Consider the following 16,126-nt stretch of genomic DNA (forward strand, 5'->3'; position numbering starts at 1 on the left):
TGATGAAAACAACATTTGTTTGAAATAGAAATATTGTAGAAAAATATTTAAATATTTAAATATTTAAATAGAAAAATTGTTACATTATAAATGTATTTACTGTAATTATTTAATAATATATATTAATTTCTTTAAAAAAAAAAAAAAAAAATCTTGCTGACCCTAAACTTTTGGTAGTGTTAAGCATATATAATTCTAAAAAATCAAAACGTTATAAATCATATATTAGTTTAAATGTTTCAGGGAAATCAACCAACAAATTACTTAGTTTTCTCTATACTTTCAAATAGGATAGGTGAGACTACAATAAAAAATGTAAATAAAAAAAAAAACTACAAAAAAAAAAACTACAAAAAAAAAAAAAATCACCCTCCATAATAAATAATGTCAATGGAACAAAAAAAATAGTATTATTTATTGGAAATGTTCTCAAATAGGCTGCCATTGCCAGGTGTGGCAACAAGCTAATTTTGGACCAGGTGTCTGCACATTGTATATGCGTGCATTACAGAGTGCAAAAATGTGAAAAGAGAAGTACAGGAAACATATTACACAACAGCCAAAACCCTTCAGGCACTTTGAACACAGACAAACATACATCAGAAGAAATATAACTAACAACAGACCAGTACAGCTGCAGGGCTGAGAGACAGACAGAAAGAGAGAGAGAGAGAGACAGACAGACAGAGAGACAGACAGACAGACAGACAGACAGACAGACAGACATACAGACAGAGACAGACAGACAGAGAGAGAAAGAGACAGACAAGAGAGACAGAGAGAGAGAGAGAGAGAGAGAGAGAGAGAGAGAGAGAGAGAGAGACAGACAGACAGACAGACAGAGAGAGAGACAGACAGACAGAGAGAGAGAGAGAGAGAGAGAGACAGACAGAGAGAGACAGAGAGAGAGAGAGAGAGAGAGAGAGGATGTGGGAGGAGGGAAGAAAGACAAACCACCTGATCTGAGGAATTTTAAAAAGTCTCAAACTGCACAGGTGTCAGTAGACGATAATCACAGTTTCACCCTTCCAGTTCCAGACACGCTTTACATGTGTGTTGGGGGGTGGGATGTGCACATTAATGGCTGTGTAGGCAAAGAGGCCTGCATCTGCTTCATGTTTGTTACATTAAAAATACCAAGAAGAAAAAAAAAGAGAGAAAGAGAGATGGACCACCCACTGACTCATTGACTGCTGAAGGAGTGATGAGACCCTGAGGAGATCTAGGAGAAACAGCCACCAAGAGGGAGAGAGCTGCCGTATCCCTCTCACACACTTGTGCATTCATGTACACACCTACACATTCACCACTGAAAAATGCCAGGAAGATTCCATGCATTTTCAAATGGCAGATGCATTAAGTCACATCATTGCTTGTTTTTCCATCAGTACTTTTAGCTCCAACCCACTCCTGGCAAAACACAACACAAACTCTGGAGCTATTAGCCTTGAATTGCATTTCCTTTCTGATTTAACCTGCATCTTTTCAGATTAGAACAGAGGAAGAATGGCAGTGGATGGCCACGACTCCAGATCTCTGCCAGTCTACTCCCAGAGGAAACTTTTAGCAAAATACCAAGTTATATCAAGAAATAGTATCTCTAAGTGAAATATCAGCTATCAGCTATTACCAGATGTTTCTCCTAAAATTCCTTATCAGAAAACAAGAAACAAAAGAGACAATTGTTGGCATGTATAGAGTTTGAGAATTACTCTGCAAGCATTGGTATTTTAGCTAATTTGTTTCAAAGTAGAGTTTCATTCTAGGAGATGCATTTTAGATTGATTGATGAATTTGAAAAAGTGTCAATGTACATAAATGTTTGTACATGTACACTATATTTATGTAACATGAATATTCACATAAATAAAGTAAGCCAAAAGCCTAATTTTCATCAGCAATACCTTTGCATGATATTGTTAGGCAGAACAAAGAATGAAAATGAAAGAGGGATAAAAACAGGTAAAAACCATATACAGTTTATACAGCACATATATAACACACTAAAATAATAAATATATAATATAAATAGTCTGAAAAAAAGATCTGTATTGGGAACTTTTTTCTCAAGAGAAAAACATTCTAAAGGAGATGAATTTGTTATGTATTTATTGATTGATTAATTGACTGACTGATTGATTGATTGACAATGTACATTAGTTTGTGTACATGTACATTGTATTTATGTAAGATTAACATAAATATAAATGCACCTGATTTAGCCAAAAGGCTAATTTCACCAGATGTTCCTTTGTCTGATATTGTTAGCCAGAAAAAAGGAGAAAGAGAGACAGGTTATAGAAAAAAAAGAAAAAAAAAAACTTACACTTAAATAATAAAAGTATTATAAAAGTTAACAGCCTTGTTACAGATGAGAAAAACATCAAGTGGGAATGTTTCTCAAACATTTTTCTCAACATTCTGAGGAGAATAGTTATATTTATTGATTGATGTATTTATCCTTTTTTATTAATTTATTTTTTCATTTATTAAAAAAACATTTGTGGTGGGGTCTTTTTTTTTTCAAGAGAAAAACCTGAGAAGCGGAGACTCACCAGTCTCACTGAAGTCTAGGAGAAACAATTGGGATCTCATTTATGAAAATTTTCCTCTCTATTGAAACTTCTACCAGAAGTTTCATACAACCTTTCCACTGATGCCGTACAACCTAAACAGTCTCTTTTCACATCTCAATTACAAGCTCGTACCTCTGCAGCTCCTCTTCCCCACAGAAACCTCCCAACCACTGAGCAGGGGCCTCCTCCCTGGGGTTGACCCCTGCCGCTCGGGGTCGGCATCCTCAGCGTGCAGTCAGCCTCTGTGGTCTGGCTTCCTCTCTCCACAGAGAAACCAACACACGCAGCGGCTGCGGCCACTAAAAGAAAACAGCAGCTGCTGGTTTAAGCCATGAGAGCTCATCTACATCAGCAATAATGAGCTTGCTGTGCAGAGCCAGTATAAACACACTTAAAACCACCACAGAAAATCCAGCCCTGATTCAGCATGGCTTCTGAAGCTATCACAGACCCATTCATCACAGAGAGTTTATTTATAGGACCTAAATTTGGGGGTTTTACAAGCCATAAACATTCTTTACCTACAGGAGAATTAACTTAGGACACTGACTTCACCACTGAATCACACTGAAGCATATATTTTAAATATAGTTTGTACTGTACCTACCAGAATCTTCAGATTTATTACAAAATAGAATGCTAATAGAACCAATCAAGTCATTTGTTTGTGAATCATTACAGTCTTTCTGGGGTCAAGTAAGGTCACGCATCAGTAACTGTACCAACCACTGAGAATGATTACCAACCCTCTGTGACAAATATATAGCTCATATACATTAGACAGAAATATTCATACAAACAATGGGGATATTGCATAGACTTTTATTGTTTTAGTATACAGTTACTTAAAACAATAGACTAACCCCACACCTAAACCTAACTGAAAACTTTCTGCATTTTTAAAAGAACAAACATATACAAACACATTTTTATACTTGAAAATTATAATTTAAGCTTAATTATTATACTACACCTTTATAAACACATTTAGGCATTTTTGCATACAAAAATAACAAATAATACATTAGCAGCACTCATGATATGTATGAAATGGTAAGTAGTGAAATTAATGTCTTGCAGCTTAAAATGCTATACAATCTAAAACTATTGTAATAGTTTTAATTTGTTAATTTATTTTTTGATTAAACTATTAATTTCATTTAACAACTATTCTATTTTAATTATTTTTTACTATTTTCTTCATTTGATTTTGCAATATATATATATATATATATATATACACACATTTGTTTCTAATTATCATATATGCTGTTTTTATGACATGATATTACACCTACATGGAATAGTACTTATAAATGCTTATTTGTTACATTAGACTATGAAAATGTAGTAAAGTTACCATTAGTTAATAGATAATAGATAGGAAAGAAAGAAAGAAAAAGGAAAAGAAAAAGAAAAAGAAAAAGAAAAAGAAAATCGCTAAGTGTTAAGATATGTCTGCATTTCTATATCTATCTGCTCTTTCAGGAGCGAGCAGGGCTGTAAAATGAGGAGGAAAAGTGAGGAAGCAGCAGAGGCCACTGCCTCGCTCAGCATTCCATTAACACTGACTGAAAATCTACAGGCTCTGCCTCTGCAGCCTAATTTGCATCAGTAAACATTCATGCAGCTCCTTCAAAGCACTACGGGCAATGAGCCATGATGCTGGAATGTGCATGTGTGTACATGTGTGTGTGTGTGCGTGCGTATTTATTTATTGATTCTTGCTCCAATGTAAATAATATCTTGTGTTTACAATTCTGCATAAGTTTCCCGTATGTATTTTTGTATAAGGGTGTGTATTTGTCCAACTACACACGATCGAAAGAAAGCAAGCATAATTGTGCACTCTAAGTGCGTGTTTGCACACATGCCCTTACTGATCTCCTGCCACCCAAGTTGCATCGACAGGTGTGTGAAAGGTGAAGTGGTCCATCACGAGAGAGAGTGAGCCATCTCAGGCCTGTGACCCGAGAATGTGTGTCCAAACACGCCTAATATAGATGGGTCACCTGATACAACATTAGAGATGCAGCCCTCCTCTGATGCTCACCGCACCAAAACACACCACAAACACAAACTTGAACCAAAGTGCCACGGGTAAACAACTGAAAGTGTATGTGCCTATCATTTCTGCGTGTGTGTGTGTGCAGTCTGCATCATGCTAAGTCTACAGGTAAAAGTGGGCCAAATCAGATTTTTTTTCTCATATGACTCAGATCTGTTTTTTTTTTTTTTTTTTTTTTTATAGTAGTGTGAACAGCAAAACTGATTTGGGCTACTTCCATATGTGGTATTAAATTAGATGCAGGTCCTATGTTTTGCAATGTTTCCTCAGTCTGAACAGTCATATTGGAATTAGTGTGACTTTTACGTCAATCAAGATCATCATTCATCACAATTCTGTGCTGACAGGAGTCACTCCAAAGATTTTACATAATGATAGTTCTTTGGTCACTCAGTTAATATGAAAGACAGCTGTGATGCTAGTCAGTGGAGGGACAGCGAAGTGTTTCAACTCATAAGTATCTCAATCAGTTTGGATTCCTTGCCACTGTTGTCTTTGACTTGCTTAGGATTTAAAAAAACACTTAATATTCAACAATATCATCGAATTGAGTGCACTGACGTTATTGGGTGAAAACAAAAACTGAACTGAAATTAGTTGAATAATGATGCTATTGTTTTCTGCTATACAGTTGAATCAAATTTCTTCCTAATTAATGAATTTTGTAACACTGTTATTGTTATTGAACTGAACCAACACTGAATTGACTAGAACTGAATAATGACATTATTACCTTGCCCCATCTGCTTTATAGCAGAATGTGTCGCATTTTTAAAAATTTGCATACACTGTAAAGCTACTTTGAAACAATCTGCATAGTATCAAGCGCTATAAAAAATAAAGGTGACTTGACTTAACTTGATTTATTCTTTATTACCGGTTCATGAATTTGCTGGCTTCTGCAGAACATTGCCTAATAAATGAATGCGGATCTGAGCAATAAATCAGAACTGAGCACTAAGGCTTGCAGTGTGAACAACCAATAAAGACGGCAAACTGAGCAATAAACGTTGCATTTATGATCCCATCAAAAATTCTTCATCCATCTGCAAATTTACATACGCATAAACAAGAAACATCAGGAAGCAATTCAATGATCTATTGTAAAAATATCCCATGTGAAATGCAACAAGAAAATAACAATTTAGAATTTCAATGTGCTTAAAAGCATTCTTTTGAGAGCACAAATTACATGAAGTGTCAAAAGCAATTATCCTGATCCTTGATAGCAAATCATTCCTGGCTGTTCATTGGCTGACACAAAACAGGGTTCCTGTTCCCTTTCCATCTGTCTGTGTCCATCCCACAGCACTGCAGATCACTGCTGGACCACAAAGGGGAGCTGCAGCTTTTTGGAAAACTGCACACACATACACACACACACACACACACACACACACACACACACACACACACACACACACACACACACACACACACACACACAAACTGCACTACACAAACAAAATACCTACAGACACATTTCTCTGAGTCTAGAAATCCCTGACAATTCAACAAACTAAAAACAACAAGCACTTTCATCAAGTCTGAGTGCAACTTTAGAACCAAAGAAACTCTGCTAAATAAGACCTTCAAAATAAAACGCAAAAGTCTTTAGCACAACGACACTTCAGTTTGATCCAAGGGCGTAAACATAATTCAGTAAATATCATCACACACGGACTGTGCCAAATATCCAATCATTCTAAGTCCCACACAAAACCAGGACTGTGAAGATGAATGGAGCGAGAAATTGGACCCAAACACACTCTGTCTTTTTTTACCCTCGTCTCATTACTGTGTTTTCGCTCCTCTCGTTTTATCCACATGGGAGGTTACTACAACACACTGCAGCAAGAGGCTTCACTCTGTTGCCTGTTTTTCTTTTCTCTGCTCACCCAAGATTCGCTCCATATTTCAATCTGGGAGAGGGTGTAAAAAGGGGTCTGTGCTGTGAATTTTGTGAGACTCAGAGTAGAAAAAAGGAGACCAAAAAAACAAATAATATGCTCACACAAATCACAATTCTTTTGACTAGTGATAATAGAAGAAATCCTGAGAAAATCCTAACATTTTGATGTACTGGTTATGGGAGGAAGGATTTTAGGGATGCATTTAAGTAAAGGAATTTAGGGTGGTGTGTGATGGCATTTTCTCGGGTTCTGAGAGGCAGGTGATTCAGAATCATAATGCTAAAAACTGCTACATTAGACTGAAAAAGAGATATGCTTTTAATATCTGATAAAACCTGAAATAAATTATATCCATGTTTGAAAGTTTTTGCTTTTAAAAAATCAAAAAACAAAGACATTCACAAAATGTGTACGTAAATGCATATATGCATATATATATATATATATTTATTTATTTATTTATTTATTTATTTTTTCTTCTTTCTTTTTTTCTTCAGTTTTGAAAACAAGTAGTAACTAGGTAGTAACTCAAGTAGTAACCCTGCTGTCTTTATCAATGCAACACAGAAAACAGAAACAGAAAACTAATTTTATGGAACAATTATTTAAGTATAAATGATCAAATATATAATTAAGGAGGATAGCTACCACTTTAGCTACCATAAACGCATGATTTAGTATTTTAAAAAAGACTATGTATTTATGCTGTGAATGAAAACAAAATGAACAGAGAAATAAATATATTAATGATCAAACTAATTAAGATCTTTCTCTATATTTATGTTAGATAAAAAATAAGTCAAAATATGCAAAATCACATTATAAAAATATTAATAATAAAAAAATAACAGTTTAGCATACAAATATATAGTACATATTTCTTCTATTTCAGTAGCCTAAAACTGAAACAGTTTTTATAATCATTCATTTGTCTGGTTATAAAAGAATATTTAATATAATTAATAATAATTAAAAATTATTAAAACATTCATATCTTCTAAGATGGATTCTGCATTAAATTCAGCACTCTATACAACATTAGAACAAAATTATCAAAGTAGAACTGAAAAAGAAGAAAATAAAATCTTAGAATTGATTGCTTACTGCATTTTGTAGTAAAATAAGTAAATTATTCAATCTCTGTTTTTCCTAGACAACCTATAATACTAACTGCCAATTTTTTAAGAGATTAAAACAAAATCGAAACAAAGACAGATTGTTACTTCTATATATTTCATTTCTTTCTTACTTCATAGCCTTCTTTGGCCTTATTAGGAACCAATACCCTATGTTTTGTCAAAGATTTTTGGAATTCAAAAAATGCCACTGCCACAACTGAATGTACCCTTAAATTATTAACAGGAAACGTAATCTGCTGTACTATTTTTTCTCAGTCTCAGATGTTCATGCCATTTACTAAACGCCTTAATGGATGAAAATGGAGGAAGTCCGTGACAAACATAATATATGGCTTGTACGTGCTTTGCGAGACACAGTGGTCAACCTCCACCTCTCACATGACACTTTGGCCACCATAAACAGCCTTAGTACTTGCTCACCGGAGTGCAAGGGATTTCTATTACTGTCCGTTCATGGTGAGGGGGTGTTGGTCCCAGTGAGTGAACGTCAAGATGCCAAGGCCTTCACACACAAAAGCACAAATACAGACATTTTCACACACATCCACCTGCAAATGCATGCAGTGCTGTAAATGACACCTATAGAGACGAACACATGCAGACATGCACGTTTACATTCCTTACACATTTAGTGCACAGTACCGCAGCTACCCGACTGGACCACTTGCTACCTCATCTTTCAGTGTCAGAACACACTTCACAAAGAGATCAAAACAAACGTGTGGAGGCAGCCAGCACCAAGATGATGAATCACTCTAATCTTTATCGTCTGACCTACCCTGCAAGCTGATTGGCTGAGAGGCCTTTTTTTTTTTTCACAAGGCCATGCCACATAATGGCAGTCAACACGTCCACTAAAGAAGAAGAAAAACAAGAAAATGGACTTGATCATAACTTTGAGCACTTTAATTGGCTGTGTTTATACTTAACATTGATTGAGAGTTATTGAGATTATCATGTCACATTCCTTTAGCTCAAACATTAGAGCAATGCCAAGGTAATGAGTTTGATTTCCAGGGAGTGCATTATAAAATATATACTTTAAATGCCCTGCAAGACACTTTGGATAAAAGCATCTGCCAAATGCATAAAATGTCATTAAATACCATATGCATTACATGTTTAAAAAAACAAACAATCAAAACAATCGTCACTCAGAAATTGCTAAATTTTACAAACTATTACAAAGAATTGGTAAATAACGCATTGAAACAAATGTGAAGCTTTAAAGTAGAAAAACTGAAACAGTATTTTCCTGCAAAATGTACTCCAAAAATATTTGTTTTATTTCCTTTTTTTAATCTTTTTTTTTCTCAATTTTACAAATAAATGCAAAAAAATGAATTCAAGAACACATCGAATCAATCATGAAAGTTTAAAGTAGAAAGACTGAAATAGTATACGCTTGTAAAACATACTTCAATAATCTTTGTTTCGTTACAACTTTGAGAAATATTTTTTACAATATATATCTGATAATGTTCTATCCATTTACATTTGGCGAAGGACCAGAATTCTTCCAAATTTAGCGTTTCACTCATACCCTATATTGTTCACAAGCCCATGTGACTTCCTGCTCTTCATCTGGATGGCAGAGATGAGGAGCACAGGAAAGAGCAATGGCAATTTCCTGTACGTTTTGCCCTCTGTGGACCAAACTTTGTTTTATATGGTTTTCCCAGCCATTTAATTTGGACATCGTGATCGGTGGTGATGGGTATAAATTCTCCATTCTGAAATTTTAAAGCATCTTTTGCTAAACTTTACTCATTTCCTGTGCCCATGTGCGAAGATCATCAGTATAAACCCTCCTTAAAATGGGCAAAAAACTCAAATCCTGTGCATAATGGGGCAGTCTCATCGAATTACAGTCCCACAATGAATGAAATTCAGAAGAAAACAGATGGAAAGTGGGAGTTTGAGAGTAGAAATGAAGAGCACAGAGCAGTAAGACATGGAGTCCTCTACTGCTGTCAGTTATGGTTGGTCTTTACTGTACTCCAAGAACACACACTCATTCACTGCACGACCAGCTGAAAACAGGCTTCACTTCTCCGAAATGGAGTGAAGGTAATAGAGAGAGGACAGCTGCGGTCAGCAGTAGCAGCAGGAGGGTAAAAGAGAGAAAGAAAGAGAGAGAGATGAGCTTGCGATCTCTCCAGAATAACAACATGAGACCTTTGCATATTAAAATAAACACTGGCTTGTGTCAGTGAAGAGGTCAACTGGAGGAAAACAGGCAGATACTGAGAAGAGTAACTAGTGATAACAACCTGAGATTTTCCATATATTTCATTCCGAGCTTAAAACCAATTAGAGACACGAATGCACCAGATCCATCTCAGATGGGGAAAAAGGTCTTAATTAATCTGGAGGATCACTGTGGCCCTGAGTCCATATCATGGGTTTTTGTAACAGGAATGCCAGCTATTTAGCCGCTGGCCAATGGGAGAGTTGGAGAGGGGTTAGGTGATGATGGGCTTGCCGCCTCTGCTCAGATAGGAAAAGGATACTTTTCAAAAGCTAAAAGCTTTCCCATTTTAAAACAAAGGAGGGGGGTTGATTTTTCTGAAAAACCTCATTTGTGGGACATTCCAGGGTCTCTCTGTATTCTGTGAGAAATCTGTTCGACAAAATATGTTTTCGTGACCCTTTCAAGACTGCCTGGATTTATATGCAGCGTGAACCTGTGGAAGACAACTATGGCCACATTTATCATTAGAAACACACTGGAAAAAAAAAAACATGCCAAGTTTAAAATACAAAAAAAGAAGAAATCATCCATCATAAATTGCTGATATCTGCACATTTCACATTAAAAACAGGTACCTATAAAATCATTACCATGTTCCCAAACATTCCTATACTGAAGGCAAAGTACAGGAAGGATGTCACAAATACTACATACAGTACATATTTTGTTTTTGGATTTTACAAAGGGGAAAAAAATAATAATAATTGCAGGGTTCATCCCATATCAGTAGAACAAAAACTTGGAGCTCTGAATAATGAGAATAATGAGAATAATTAAAATATCTGATGCATTTAGTCATGTGTCTAAAATGGAATCTTACAACAAATTTAAATATCCTCTCTATATTAAGTAGTTTAGTTTATAAGTTGTTTAGAGAGTACTAGTCAGTTCAGTGGTCTGTGAAATTTCTTAGCATTATACAAATCTGTAATGTGGGGTGGAGAAATGAATACTACTACTAATAATAAATGCATCACCTGAAACCTGACAACTAATTAAGCTAAATTAAATCTGTGACAAAGTCGTTAAAAATAATGAATGCTAAACAAGGACATTTATACCGCTATCTACTAACGGGTTAAAATTCAAGGGTCAACTTGATATTTTAATTCTCTCCTGCCGTGTGGGGAAAACGTGCGTGACGAACAGTTCCTCCAAGGTTAGTGTTTGTTTGGAAACATGAGGATAACTGTTTCATTGTATCCATGACCATTGTGTTTTTTACGTCCCCATACTCAAATGGCAAAAATAAAAAACGAAAAGTTTAACAGGAAACATGAATTTTTGAGCCAAAAAGGAAGCGTGGTTACAGTAAATGCTCTTTAACCATGCCCAGTTCATATCCCCAGTTATTGTCACATTTCCCGTTCTGACAGACAGATCCCATGACAGGGATGCTAAAACAAAATTATCAAAACTCCAAAGATACGACAAACACCAATATGTGTTCATATTGTGTTCAAACGCGATGATTTCGTTTTTAAACCCCACGTAAAACACGGAGACATTTTTTTTAGACATATTGATTCATTTTTAAATAAATTAGCCTACCAACAACTATAATATTATTATTAATCATAACTGTTTGTTAGTAATATTACGGTTCTAAAAAATAAAAATAAAATATTTAAAAATTATTATTTAATTTTAAAATAAAAGCCTATCACAATGAATAAACAACATTGTAAATATACGAAATTATTCTGTCACTATAATGCATGAAAAACATTCATCAAAAAAATAATTTTTTTTGAGTATGTTTCCTTACCTTTGTTTAGATAAGTGTCTTTAAAGCCTTTGTTTAATACTGCTAGCAACAACAACAACAAAATATCACCAATAACAAATACACCAATACTACTAACAACAGCAGCAATAGTTATAATTAGCCTATTATTATTATTTTTTAAATATATAAAATAAAAGCCTGATGCAAATCATTATTATGTAAACAAAATGACAAAAACTACCATCCCTATAAATCATCTAAAATAATACTACATTCAGAGCAACTTTACACATGCAATATTTTACATGTATTTTTGAGCATTTTGTGTTGTATTTGCAAAAGACTGCTATGTGAAACCGGGCTGGGACATCCACTCAGTAACCCAACTGTCAGCGGTCAACTGCTCACTTCCTGCGGGTCTTATTCAGGGATTTGGGCTAATATTTAGATAGGATAGGATTTAATATAGCGTCCCTATACATGAATGCTCGAAAATCAGCGCCGCGCGCTCGTCTGACACGCCATGATTTATTATCTGCTAATTGATATCGGGTTCTAATTAACATCTGACCGTTTTCTCTCTCCAGGGTTTTATAAAAATTGGAGAGATACCTAAAAAAACGCCTGGAGGTACTGCGAGATACATGCAGTGTGGAAGGATTCCATTCATTAATATTGGATGCTGATAGACGCAAATATCACAAGCAGAAACGGGCCTGAAATTAGGACGCTATTTTTTGTTCAGGCGTTTGCAATGACTTTCCCTGCAGGTTCATCATCCTCGCACCTTTGAAAGCATACAGAACATGTCTTAACTTATGAAAGTTTCTAATGAGGCATCGAGTCTCGTGTAACCAAAGCAGAACCGAAACCCCGCGTGCAGGACCACACAGTTCACTCTCTCTTTAATGCACGAAAAACTGAAAGACTTATGTTGCTCTATAAATATTCATATAAAAATATCAACACCCTCCAGAATATCTAGTAGTTTTCTTTATTATGATTAGTATGTTCGCTACTATAATATTGCTAGTAATAACAAAATGCACCACCAAAAATATTCTAAAATGCCACATCAGAAAACAATAAGTTGGCTGCTTTAACATTTATTTCCCCTCCCTCAGGACAGTCGTTTCATAAAATAGCTACAATTAGGGCTACTAAATGAAGACCGAAATAAATCGTAAAAACTTAAAATCACACCCGTTTAAATGTATATGAAGTCCCGATTCGAAAAGGTTTCCAAAAGGTTATTTCAGTACCGTTTTCCGCGAATAATGACATGAAAATAATTCGATAACCAAATGTGAAAATCCCCACTAAATCATGAACGCAGTAGTTTAATATGGCCTCTTTTTTCATATACGTTGACAGGTGAGATTATAATTAATTTAATTAATTGTAATATTAATATGATGATGTTTTTAAATGCTGGAAGCAAATAAATTAAGTCAATTCACGGCTTGTCGGAAAATAATTAAGATTTACATTGGTCTAATAAGTTCATTTTCTTATGGTCCAAAAGGTGCATCCAACATTAAATGAGTAATATCACATTAATATTATTGTTCATTAATATAGTCAATTTATGCAAATATCTTCCGTATAATTGCATAAAAAACAAGTGTTTAGTCGTGTTCTTTTGCTATTTTACTACACTTAGTCCAAAAGCAAGGACATTTCCAACAAAAGATGCGTAAAATAAATGCCATAAATTAATCTCTGAATAAATGATACCACAATGAGAAGAAGAAGAAAAAAAACTTTATTTGATCATCCGAACTATTTTAAGCGTGAGCAGTGGTTTTAACTGTGAACTGGATTATTTCAAGTTAAAATCATGTCTGTTTTTTTTTCTTATTTTTAATATAAATATGTACTGTAATATTCAGGTGGAAAATCTTACTCAAATTATTGAATGTTTATTTAAGCATCTCCAAACGGTAGGCCTACTGTTGTTAAAAGAGAGAATTAGGCTAAATATAACACAAACAGACATAACGCTTTTTCTTCTCAATTAGCATCTAGTTACTGTTATCATGATAAAATGAAAATATATAAAATATAAATTCATCAAGCTGCGTGAATGTAAAAGGACCACACATTTTGACAATGTCTACGCTATAGTCTAGTCTCTTGTGGACTGAACGTGAACTTGGCAAAAAGAGACTTTTACTCAAACTCAGATTCAAAATCGCACAAAACAAACAAACCACTGACATTTAACATTATTATTTAGTGCCTTACATGTGATTAGTCACGTACATTCAAATACTACGTTAAGCAGATTGAATCCATTCAAGTAGGCTATTTGTATTTGAATTTGACTGTTGGCCTGTGAAGCCTCATATAATGTAAATTGAACATTATAAAACGTTACACTAAATTGAATTTAAAGACTTGGCTTTCTATCTTATTTTATTCTGTCTTGAGGTGAAATGGCTTCTACTTTAGATGTAATACGGTATATGCAGAAAGAAAATACACACACCTGGTAGATTCTGAAAGGCACCGGTGAGAGACAAAACAGGAAATGCGTCTCCCTTGAAAACGGCATCCAAACCACAAATTAATGATTCTACTAAAACATAGCTTATGTTATACTCCAACAACCACTAAACACATAACTTCCAGAATACAACAAATAAAAAAAACATAAAATACAAATTTAAAGAAAAACATAAAGCATAATGATAAAAAGGAGCTTGCAAACACAAGAATAATAATAACAACAACTATTAAAGCATAATTTCCAAAGCATAAATGGATAAAAATATGGTGAGCTTGCAAACACAAGAATAATAATAACAACAACAAAGAAGCCTCCAAGCCTCCTTTAAAATCTGCACAGTAAATCTGCACATGACACATTTTTATTTTTATGAGTACCTGTTATTTAAATATGCAACTTATGCATTTTTCCTTGCGCAAATGCTGTTTTCCGTTGGGCAACATTGCGGTCCGTCCAGCTTTTATCAAGCTCTGAATTGTGTCTGTTATCACCTGAGTATTTACAAAGGATGCTTCCGACTTGACAGTGATGAAGTGACCTGGAATCAAAAGACGCATCTGATAAAAGAAGGAAATACTTACGCACGTCTGCTGCTTGATCTTGCACAAAACAACAATCACTGTAACCATTCCTACAAATACAAATAAAAAAGAGAAATAAATAACTACGTCAAATAGAGGGATGAATCACCAATGCAACAATTTCGTTTTCTGGTTTATTGCTGTGTATATAGCCTTCAAATGATGCAGAAATATTACACTTAGCCTAATCTTTCAGACTTTAACGATTTGATTTTTAAGTCAAATATAATTCATCAAATCATGCAAATGGTCCAAATTAGTAGTAAATAAAAGAATATAATAAGGGAAATTTAAAGTGGATGTCAATGCACCTTTGGAATTAGGCTACGACCAGAAAGGTTACCAATAAAATGCAAGTTTCTTTTAACACTATAATTGTTAATATTTTTTTGAATGAAAGGCCCACACACACCTCGAATCTATCCTGAAGAAAAAAAAAGTAACATTTGTTTATTTACGGCCGATAGCATGCTAGGCGTAAGATAAAAATCCAAAAACAAATAGTGTTAAGCTGAAGTGAAAACAGTGGTGTCGTTAACTAGGTTATCTCATTAGTGCCCCGCTGCTTTTGCCTGTTATTCAATCGCCCGAGTGTAAATTAGATTCAATCCGGTTGCTATCGCTGCGGGTCAACAAAACATAACTTTTGTTTCTATTCATTAATTATGAACCTTGATAAGCCGATAACCAGTTAGATATTGTATAGCACCAGAGAGAATGGTAAAGAGCCTAAGCCACGCGATACACTCCACGTGCACTTGGGTCTAGATGCATAAACTTGGATGGCGACTGAATGATTTGCAAAAAAAAATATTTCACTAACATATTGCCTTGGCTGATTAGTACTCGAGTAATTTTTAAATGAATTATTTTATATTGACTTTGGACTATTGTGATGATTTCTGCACGCCTTTTAACTAACGCCCTCGAAAACACTTAAATAAAAGCTGTCATTTTGAATAAATGAAAAATCAAAAACATTATAAAAGTATCATTAGTGTATAAGGGCATTGCCCTAAAAAAAAAAAAAAAAAAAAAAAAAAAAAAAAAACCTTGATTAAATGATTAAAACAGCCACATGCATTTTAAAAAATAAATGTGAAAACAAACAAAAATGTTTACACCCAGACGCTACAGTGCAACTCCCTTATATATAAAAAAACGTTTTAAATCCCAGAATCCAACATGATGGCGAAGAGCCTATAATGTAACATCAAGAATCTTTAAAGGAGCATAAAGCAGCCTGCAGCTCAATAATACTATAGATTGAGCCTAAGATGTTGCAAAGAACCACTGAAAAACCTTTGCTGAATGATACTGATAGGTCAACCGCTTTAAGCTGGATTCATTTAGC

This window comes from Cyprinus carpio, chromosome A5, assembly GCF_018340385.1.
Source record: "Cyprinus carpio isolate SPL01 chromosome A5, ASM1834038v1, whole genome shotgun sequence".
Classification (NCBI taxonomy): Eukaryota; Metazoa; Chordata; class Actinopteri; order Cypriniformes; family Cyprinidae; genus Cyprinus; species Cyprinus carpio.